Source organism: Tenrec ecaudatus, chromosome 5 (genome assembly GCF_050624435.1).
Source record: "Tenrec ecaudatus isolate mTenEca1 chromosome 5, mTenEca1.hap1, whole genome shotgun sequence".
NCBI classification, from domain to species: domain Eukaryota; kingdom Metazoa; phylum Chordata; class Mammalia; order Afrosoricida; family Tenrecidae; genus Tenrec; species Tenrec ecaudatus.
The window spans coordinates 179,990,918-179,999,081 of record NC_134534.1 but is presented as its reverse complement, the minus strand read 5'-3'; positions in this window follow the sequence as shown (position 1 = coordinate 179,999,081).

Sequence of the window (8,164 nt, the reverse complement as noted above, 5' to 3'; positions counted from 1 at the left end):
GAATTGTCATTTATGAAATACCTTTTCAGCATGATGACTACATCCCATGTTCATATCTTGCTAATGCTGTTTAATGAGCCAAGTAAACTCAACTGGTGATGCTAGGTCACAATTTTGCTAATGAATGTCTAGACTCAGGCTTGGGAGAGAAATTAAAATATAATATTTTGATTCAATTTCAGATGAAAAGCAATTTCAATTTTCTAAAATTGAGTGAATAGCTGATATTCATTCAGTTACCTCACCTTACCCACCTCCATTGAGACAATTCTGACTCACAGGGACCCTATCAAATAGCAGACTGACTCAATAGGGTGTCCGAGACTGTCAGTCTTTATGGGAGAAGACTTCTTCCTCTTTCTCCCAAGGAGAAACTGGTGGGTTTGAATCTTTACACAAGCAACTAACACTCAACCCACTGTCATACCAGGGTTCTTACTAGACCTCACTCTCTGCCCCTGAGTCAATGCCAACCCACAGTGACCCCACTGGACTGTTGATAGCAGCGGTTCTCAACCTGTGGGTTGTGAGCTCTTTTGGGGTCAAATGGCCCTTTCACGGGGGTCGCCTGATTCAGAACAGTAGCAAAATGACAGATGAAGTAGCAGCGAAAACATGAGGTAGTGTATGAAAGGGCTGCAGAATTAGGAAGGTTGAGAATGGCTGGTCTATAGCAACCGTGTAGAATTATCCCTGGGAGTTTCTGAGACTGTAACTCTTTAAAGAATTAGGAAGGCCCTTCCTTCTCCTAAGAGGTGGCTGGTGATTTCAATTGCCGACTTGGCAGATCACAGCCCAATGTGTAATTACTATGCCACCAGGGCTCCGAGTCCTGATGAGACCTGGGCACCAATTTATTTTTTGTTGTTGTTCATTAGATGACTGAAAAATCTCATCATCTTAATAGTGACTTTTGCCATAAAATAAGCATATACAATAAATCAGTCTATATCTCGACAGAGTCCAAACTAAACACTAGCTGAAGCAGAACGTTGCTGCAGCTGCAATTAATAGACACCCAAATGAAAAAAAAAATCATGAATTACAAAGCCACACCCCTCTTTTCACATAACCGGGGGTCTCCACACTGTCACCAGGGACCCAGGTGCCTTTTGTCCTTTTGCATCCTTAATGTGTCCTCCAGGTCCCTCGGCTTTAGAGTCCAAGGTTGAAGGACTATTTTCCCGTTCCGGGGGTCATAAAATGCCCTCGTTGTGTCTTGTTGACATCTATTTTCAGACACCACTCAGCAAGCAGCCCCGTAGGCCTCCCCATCCAGAAAGTCCTCAGAGGTGAGGGAGTTGAAGACATTTCATTCAGAGATATTGGTCAAGTTCACCTTTTGGGTCTGAGAAAGATGCAAGCCTCCCGGGGAGACCTGACCACTTATATCAAGGTCAGCTTCTGTTAGCCGTAGGACATGGCAGAATTCCCACTGGGGAAGGAATCAAGAGTGGGGACCGTGCTGAACAAGTCAATCGTAAATAAAAGAGATCACCAAACACATGCACAAATGGGTCACCATCGTCTTTGTTCTGGGCTTTCCCATCACCTGGAAATTCTGCATGTCAATTTGACTTCATGTTTTACCCTGAACTCTTAATTTGTGGACTGTCCCCACATTGACTCAGGACTGCAAGCTGAATTTTTGTGAGACGAATTTAATTTTTCTCTTACTTTAATCCATTACAGCCTTCCCCCATCCTTCTGGGAGTGCTTGTTAACTGGGGACCCTGTCCTGCACTTTTGTCCTCAGTGCACAGATCTTTGATGGGCTTGACTCCACATTCACTGTCTATGGGCCCCGAACTCCCTCTTGCTTCTTTTGTCTGAGTGTCCAGAGCACCCGATCACTCTTGGTAATGCTGTCACGCGAACTCAGGCATGAACCACTTAATGGGACAAGAAAGGGCCAGGCTGCATGGGTACGGTAGCCAGGAGAGATTTATTCACGTTTAAACCTTTTATTTTGCCTGAAGGATTTGGGTTTCATAAACTTAACTTTTTGCTCTAACCTACCACCTTGGTAAGATTGGAATTTATAAACCAAGTAAAACAAAGATTGCTTTTCAAGAAAGCTGTGCCTGCTCCTCCCACAGAGCGGAGCCTGAACGGTTAATAAAGTTAAACCCTGTGAATGAAGTCCATCCCCGAATTGTGCAAATAGTGAATGTTTGTCTGCTAACAGAGAGGGTGGAGGTTCAGATCCACATCAGGGGGCCTCGAAGAAAGATCCGGTGAGCAGTCCAGTTCCATGTCCCCAGTCATTGGAAACCCTACGGCCATAGTTCTACTGAGACACACATGGGGTCGCAGCTGAGTCAGAATCAACTGACAGCAATTCATTACCTAAAAAAGTGGCCTAACAGAGTCAGTGTGCTATGTAGAGTCAGTTCCCTGATTTTTGAGAAGTCTGAATGGTGTAGGTGGTTGGGGTTCGCTGTCAGCCTGCTCTGGAGAAAAGAGAGCCCCCAAATTCAAATGCTATTTATAGAGGCCCATCTATGAAGTCTTGAATAGAACAAAGAGAAAACCAAACACAAAGCGAGCTCACAGCCATCAAGCTCTTTCGGACGCATCAGTGGAACTGGGGGTTTCCGAGACTATCATTTTTCCACGGGAGCAGAAGGCCCCAGCTTCTTCCCGAGGAAAAGACACACACATCCCCTAGCTGAGAGAGGCCACTGACTCCAGGACACGGCAGTGTCTGGGACTCGCACCTCCCAGGCTCCTAAACAGCACGTGGAAGCAAAGGGAACCGTCCCCGAATCATGCTGAGCAGCAGCAGAGCAGGTCATTCCAGTTGCAGGTGGGACCACAGAGCAGGAACGAGACCGTCGCTGGGTAAGGGACACGGCTGCGGATTAGAAAAGCTTACACGATTGGTTCATAACTCTCCGACCAATGAGGGCATCACTATGAAACCCGCCCCGCTGTCCCTCCCCACCCAAAAAAGCTCAAGTTCATGTCGATGCTGACTCACAAGGACCCTAGAGAACGGAGTGGAATTGAGACTATAAATATTATACGAGTCGAAAGCCTCATCTTTCTCTCACAGAGGAGCTGATGAGTTTGAACCACCAACCTTGAGCCTAGCTGCCCAAGGCATAAACCACTATGTTACTAAGATTCCCTAGTACTGCAGTTTCTACCAAAGGCTTACCTGGACAAGTTCCTGAGGGAGAGCTTGGGTAGGGGAGTGGTAGGTGATCTACTTTCAAATGCACGCTGGCTGAGGGCAAAGCTTCTCAAACAGAGGTGGGCCTAATGATACCTTTGCATCTCTTGTAGAGCCAGGCATCCACTCCAAATTCCAGGATGGATCTCTACACGAAGAAAAATAAAACAGATCCATGGCTCACTCACATCAAACACACAAATACAAAACGGGTTAATAATCTAAATGTACAAGCTAAAGCCATTATATTCTTAGAAGAAAATTCAGGGGAATTGCTATTGAGTCTAGCCTTAACCAGTGGATTTTCTGAAATATGGAACAGAAATGACAAAACTTTTAGGAAGAGGCCTTATAAAAACGATAAACTTTAGTTGATCGTAAGATTTGACCAAAGTGAAAAGATAAGCTGCCTGCTGGGAGAATATTTTCAGAAACCACATATAGAAAAGAATCTAATAGCCAATACATGTGTATGAATCTTCAACAATTTAACAACAAGAAAGACTCCCGAATCACAAAAGGGGCCGGAGACTCAAAAAGACACTTTACCAAAGAGGACATTCAAACGGCTATGGGATGTTTGTGAGGCTGCTCAGTGTTTCTAGCCGTCAGAGAGCTCGCAGATCCCAACCACATGAGATGCCATTTCACTTCCAACAGGAAGCCTAAGACAACAACAGGAAAATAAAATACAACCCAACAGGTGCTGGCAAAGGTGTGGGGAAGTCGGGAGATTGTTGATGGGAATGTGAAATGTCACGACCATTGTGGAGAACAGTGTCGGCCTCTCATGGGACCCAGCAGTTTCCCACCTAGGGACAGTCCCCAAAGACTTGACAGCAGAGGCTCTGAGACAGATACATCAATGATAACAGCAGCGCTTTTCCCAAGAGCCCAAAGGTGTAAACAATCTAACTGGCCTTCAACCAAGGGATGGGTAAACCCAATGTGGTACCTTCATGCAGCGGGGCACAACCCAGTCAGCAAGGAATGAAGTCTTCATACCTGCTGCATTACGAAGGGAGCTAGGAGAAAGCATGCTGAGTAAAATCATCTGGACAGAAGGATCAACAGTGCATGGGGGCAAGGGAGAGAGGCGGGTTCACAGAGATGGAAAAACCACATCGACGAAGAGCGGGGTTGCTCGCAGATTATTGCAATAGTTGTCAATAAATTACACACTTGTAAAAGGTTGAGTTGACATTAAAGAGTGACAGAATTTTTCACGAGTCAGACTCTCAAAGAAAGAAAGGAAGGATGACCGCGAGTGTTGGCACACGTGAAATTAAATGGGCATTTAAATGCGCGGCTTTGAGAAGTCGACATCTGTACAAACTATCCCTATGGCGTTTTGGCACAACACATCAAAGACTTAAACATTTTAAATATGCTTTGAAGAAAGAACACTTCCACGACTTTATCCTAAGGAAATCGTTAGAGAATCATGCAAATTTTTATGTGTCAAGATATCGAGTGTAGTGTGATCTGTGATATGTAAAAAAAATTGATCACTGAACTATTATCAACAATAGAAGTCGACTTAAATAAATGATAGTATAGTCATAGGATGAAAGAGGATGATAAATAAAAATCAAGTTTCTTCAATGTGATGTTTAATTATAATTGATTTATAAATGCTATTTAATTGTTGGCATGGCTTTCTTATTTAAAAGGAGATAGAAACTTACAACATCTTCAACCAGGACAGTCATACCAGTCATTCCAAGCAAGGACTAACTGTATTTGAAGACTGAGAGAGAAGTCAGTGGTAAAGTAAGCCTTTTAAACAGCTACTCTACTTAAGTGACACTAATCGGGAAAGTCAAATTTCATTTTCTTTGTCTGGTACTTCCAGGTAGGCCTCCAGATTTCTGTAGCAGTCCTCTCATTTGCGGACATTGATTGCCAGCTGCACCAGCTATTCGCAAAGTATGTTCATGTGACTTGCTGCATAATCTTTATTCTTGTGGGATTTGGGACTGTGGCTAATCATTCACAGCATGATTTGAAAACATAATGGGTTCTTGAATATTATTCAGAGCAAATACTCATACTTTATGGAGAAAATCTGAGAGCTTTTCCATTAAAATCATGGACAAGACGAAGGCCATCCTTCCACCATTTAGTATTGTATTAGAGGCCTTGCCAGAGCAATGAGGCAAGAAAAATAAATACAATCCTCCAAATTGGAAAATGAAATACAAAGCCATCTGTATTTGTGGGTGATATGATCCTATATCTGGAAAATGCTAAATAATCTACATGATAATGTCTTAAGCTAATAGAGGAATTTTGCAGACCTGTTAGGTATATAAGATCATTAAACAAAATCAGTTGACTTCATATAAACCAGCAACAATAAACCTGTAAGTGGTAAAAAGGAAACAATTCTATTTACAATAACATCTAAAAGAATAAAATGCATAGGATTAAACCTAAACAAAGATATGAAAAACTTATACAATGAAAATGATAAAATATTGCTGAATATATTAAAGAAGGCTGAAATAAATTGATAGATTTTCCATGTTGGGTTGGAAGATAATTATTTTAAGATATCAATAATGCCCAAAGTGATTGATAGTTTCAAGACAATCTGTACATTTCCCAACAGATTTCTTTACACAAATTGGAAAACCAATGATAAACTTTATGTGTAATAGCAACAGGCTCTAGATAGTTAATGCATTGTTAACAGAGAAGAAGAAAGTAGGATTCACACTTACTATTTAAAAAACAATACATATGTTTAATAATCAAGATAGCTCAGAACTGGCATAACAAGAGACATTTGAGCCACTGCAATGAATTGAAAGTCCAGAAGTAAATTGACACATCTATGTATGATCTGATTTTTAACAAGCGTGCTAAATCTTTTGATAGGAAAAGAAAAGTCCTTCCAATAAATGGTGTTGGAAAAGCTGGATTTCCAAATACAGACAAATGAAACAGGATCCATGCCTCACACCAGACACCCAAACAAACTGAAAATGTTACAAGAACCTAAATATGCAAACTAAAACCATTTTTCTTCTTAGAAGAAAACACAAGGATAATGCTGGTGAGTCTAGCTTATAACAAAGCATAATTTAATATGCCAAGGAAAGCACAAACCACAAAAGACCCTTGTTAATAAATAAGAGACTTTACCAAAAAAGTGACATGACAAACTACCGACACAGAATATTTTAATAAACCACATTGTTGATAATAATCTAATAACCAGGAGGTAAATATAAATCTTTCACAACTTAACAACCAGAAGACAAATAGCCCAATCATAAAATGGGCATTAAAAAATCATAACATCAGATAAAGACCTGAATAGACATTTTACCATTTAAATAGCCACCCAAAACATGAAAAGATGGTCATTAGCCATCAGAGAGCTACAAACCCAAACCAAACCACAGTGAAATTGTTCTGTTTTAGCTACCCCTTCCACTGCAAAAGTGATTTGTCTCGCAGTTTAGGACACAAGAAAGTTTTAATTCAGGGTACCGGTTCTAGGGGAAGCCTTTCTGTCTGTGTCTGCCCTGTAGAAGGTCCTTGTCTCCCGCCAATTCTGTGGGCTCCCTTGGGCACTGCCATGTGTCTTGGCAGCAGTCGCTCCCTGGATCTCCGAGGTTCCTAGGGCAGGGACTCTACGTCCAGAGGGTGCGTCCTGCTCCTGCCTCTTCTTTCTTGGTGGTACTGAGGCATCTCCTCTCTGCTCCCTTCTCTCCTTTTTTCACTTGCAAGATAAAAAGGCAAGACAAGCTGAACCCCAAAGAAGCTCCCTTTGCATAAGATCAGGGCTTTGATCTGAGTAAGGATGTTGTATGACACCCTAATCCCCTTACATCAGGTCAGGACTGATCACATCATAGGGGCTGGTTACATCATTACGTAACTGCCAACCTACTGAAAATCATGCACCAGCCAAGTTGACACACATTGTAGGGGCAGGAGAGTGGGAGACAATCAATTCATGACAAATACATATTTCACAGGGCTGTTGTGAGGTTTTATTGAAACGTCCATAGTGCTTTATCAAGGCCCTTTCTCCAAAGCACTCAATAAGTAAACCATGTTATTTGGGTCTATTTACGCCTCCCCTGCCCTTTTGAGTCACACACTTGTGCAATGATTTAGTAGAACATCTCTCTTAGGTTTGTTCATAGCTCTCTCTGCTGTAAGGCAGTTTCACACGAGCCCCTGCGGGTGAAGTCTGAAATGAAATTCAGCCGATGGGAAGCACAATCCTAGTCTCGGGCTCCTTCTGACTTTAGGATCCACATGGCTTTGTTTCTACAGGTTTCTCAGACAGGCGGAGCCATGTCTGCACCCCCAGAGTGGCCATAAGCTAGGCCAAGGCTGGGATTCCCACTACACATATTTATTTATTTTACTAACTCCCTCATTTTGCCGAAAACCAAGCTGAGATCCAGAAAGTTTAAATGACTTTCCTAAGGTCACAGGCTAAGTAAGGAGTAGGATCCAATGACTGGAGCTATAACCAAGGAAATAAAGTGCATATTTTATATTCCTTAAGAAAACAATATCAAGAGCATAAGACAAGCTGTACCACGGCACAGGATAGGAAAAGCCAGAGGGAATTTGCTTAGCTACGTCTGACTAACATGTGGCCATCATATCTTATCAGTCTCTCTCTATCGAGCAATCACATGTCAAGAAAAAATAGCTCAGGTTTGCCAAGGGCTGACAGTTTCAATCGAGAGTAACACCAGAAGAATGCACGAGTTTTAAACATGATCGCCCAGAGGTTTGGGGACCTCATACACAGTCCCTCTGAGCTCTCCCAGGTTCCTTATTCTTTCTTATTATATTTTGTTACTGGTTTACAGTGACTCAATTTGGCTGTCCTTCCTCGACCCACTTCTAATTTTCCGGAGGTAGCTCTAATTTTCAGTTGGCCATATTCAGCTCTGTGAATTGTCAGTCCGTGTGGTCTAAGCATGGAAGGTGCTCCCCATGGGGTCTGGC